Genomic DNA, 3,404 nt, shown 5'->3' on the forward strand with positions numbered 1-3,404 from the left:
GGGCAACTAACCAATGATATTTTTTTATGAAAAACTTTTATTGATGTTTTGAACATAGTATTCATATTTATATGCTTGCAATTAAAAGGGTTTTTTTATGTTGAACTCCCTTTAAACTAAGTCAGGGAATACAGGTAAAAATCATGGAAATCTATTCTAGATTATTTGCAGACACCCTGTATAGAACGAACCACCAAGTTTTAATGCGGTGCGGTTGTAATATTTATAATGTTACCTAACTTTTTTTGATTGCAGTATGGCTGAAATAGTAGATAAAATAGCAAAATTTTCAGAAATAGAAAAGATTTTTTATTAGTTGAACCTCCAAATAACCTTGAACTGCCCAGTTTCTGTGAAAACTCAAACGTCGTGCTAAATATTAGCCATTATATGTCGACATTGCATTTAAAAAAGGCAGTGGCTACGGTACCGGCTGCTGGATTTCTAGCGCCAGCTGCTAGAGTAACGGCTAGTCTGGGTTCTAGCTAATACGTAACTATTTGTTATTTTTCAAGACGTCCGCATTTGAAAATTGTGAGTGCTATAAATATTTTTTATAACATACCATATTTGTATCAAGAATGGATGTTGGTAGTGTATTTAATAGTTTCAGCGAGCTTAAGCAGGCAATACTAGAGTATGAACGATCGTATTTTATATAATTATATGTTCGAGACAGTCGAACCATTGATTTAGCAATCAAAAAAGGATTAAAGCGCTATATCAATAAAGAATTAAAATATTATTATCTAACGTATTGTTGTTATCATGGTGGGCGCCAGTTTAAGTCAAGATCATATGAGGTTTTCGTCCAAATCAAAGGTACGTCTGAAAATGAGTATTTTATTTAAATTTGTATAAGAAAATAAATAATAAAAAAAGATTGTAGTTAAAGTCTCAAAAATTTTTTAATTTATTTTTTCTTCATTCTTATTTTTTGCTAACGATAATTTAGCTGTTTTACTTCATAAAATCTGATTTAGTTTAACAAACCCAGTGGGCACCAGACCAAAAAGAGACGTCTTTTGAACGTTCAAAAGGCGTCCAAAACGTTCAAAAGACGTTCGATGCGTTCAAAAGACGTTCAAAAGACGTCTTTTTTATGTCCCGTGCCTACTGGGAAGGATGTTAACTTTATTTTTATCATTGATTGTTAGCACATATAACATTAAATGTCCGTTTACTATTTGCATTGGTGTTAGTGAAGATGGAGAACAGCTCTGTGTTACCAAAGTTGTTAATGAGCACAATCATGCAATTGATAAGGTAAAAAATTCTTTATTTAGTATTTGATCACCGAGTAATTACTTTTTTAATATATACTGGTATTTTAATATATAAATGTGAGTTCAAAAATCAAATAATTATTTGATATTGTAATTATTTCAGAATATGTCCCAAGAAACTAATTGATTACATCCTTCTCAGCTTCAAACAAATTTTTTAAATGTATAAATAAAAATAATTTTAAAACTTTTGAAATTTTTTATTTTATTTTATAGAAATTATATTATTTGAAATCTTTTTTTGCATGCCATTTTTTTTATGGAAAAATTTTTATTTTATGAAGTAAAAATCATTATGATTAAAAATGATGAAGTTAAAAAAATGTAAAAAAATTACAACATAACATAAAGGCAATAAGCTAAAACATTTTTAAAGTGTTAACATTTGATGATTATAGGGAATATTTAAATCATATACTTAATATAGAACCAATAAAAGTTTTTCAAAACTATTCATTTAGTTTATTATTACCAAATTTATATTGATATCCTTTTTAGTATTAATAAAGTAGCTCATTATTTAAACTTAAATAATTTAGAATTTAATAATATAATAAGTTTCTTGGAAGAAATTTTTAAATGATATTTAATTTTTTCTTAATACTAGTTTATATTTTAGTATAGTTTTTATTTTATTAGTTTACGCTCAAGTAATAATTTTTAAATTATTTATTTAATTTTCATTGTTTTCGATTATTTAGGAAATTATAGAAAGGCTTCCAAAAAATAGGAAATTAGATAATGAGCAAGAAAATAATGCGAGGCAAATGTTGAAATTACATGGTAATAAATGGCTTATTCATGAGCATATTCAAAATGAAACAGGTGTTGATTATTAAGTAGCTGTATGCTAGCTGATTTTTATGAAACTTTTCAGATTTAGAAATATAAAACTATATTTTAACTTGAAAATAATACAATAATCTTTTTTTTCTCAATGTTTTATATTGATAGTTCTGCACTTGTGTGATGCCCTTTCAAACACGAATTTATTACTGAACAGAACTAAGAACTTTCATTGATACAATTATCAATTCTGAAAAAACTTTAATTCATTGTAAAACCAAAGGCGTTTGCAATTTATAACACTTGAACATGACTAATAAGTTTTCCAATCACTGCTTACTAGTAGTTCTCAATTGAATCAGTATTTCTTAATGTTTTAGATACTATTTTAGTCATAAGTCAATTTTTAATACTATATAATGTAATAACAATATAATTTATGAATTTTTTTTAACTTTATAATTTTTCTTATTTCATTTTGTTATATTGTTAAAATTTCTAATATTACCTATTCATCATTAAACATTTAGGGAAGAAGATTACATTAAAAGATATCCATAATTTAGCGTCTAAGGAGAAGGGTTCAACAGATGTAGAGTCTTTACAGGCAATCTTTCAAAACTGTGATGGTTTGTTTTTGTACTTGTTTTTTTTTGTTTTTTTGTTTTAATTTTAATTTACTTTTTTAACTGAGTTTGATTTGACTTGTCCATTAAAGAGTATTAACCTCTTTTTATATTGTAGAAAATAAGACTTACTCATACAAACACTAATTTAAATTGTTCATATAAATTATATTCTATATAACTATATTACATATTCCTTAGCAGAACTAACAAAACCTTATTATTACTCATTATTATTCTTTGTTTAAATTTATTATTTTATTTGTATTTTAATTTATATTGCTTTTTCCAAGTGTGTGTTTATTTTGTAACAGGTGCAGATGTAGATATAAAATGTGACAATAGTGGTACTATCCAGACAATATTTTTCCAGGATGCAGAAATGAAGAGATTTTTTTCATTGTATCCTGAATTAATTTTGATAGATGCAACATATAAGTTAACTAATTTATGCATGCCATTATACATTGTCCTGGCAATTGGTCCAAATGGAGAAAGTGAAATTGTCGCTATTTTTGTAACAGCATCTGAGGATGCGTTGACCCTCACCAATGCTCTAGAGACATTTAAATCAAAAAATGTAAAATGGACTGAAACTGTCACCATTTTCACTGATAAGGACATGACTGAGTGTGACCCTCTGCGAACAACTTTTCCAGATGCAGTATTGCTTTTATGCTTATTTCATGTTTTGCGTGCTATGAGT

This window comes from Hydra vulgaris, chromosome 09 (genome assembly GCF_038396675.1).
Source record: "Hydra vulgaris chromosome 09, alternate assembly HydraT2T_AEP".
In the NCBI taxonomy this organism is placed as follows: domain Eukaryota; kingdom Metazoa; phylum Cnidaria; class Hydrozoa; order Anthoathecata; family Hydridae; genus Hydra; species Hydra vulgaris.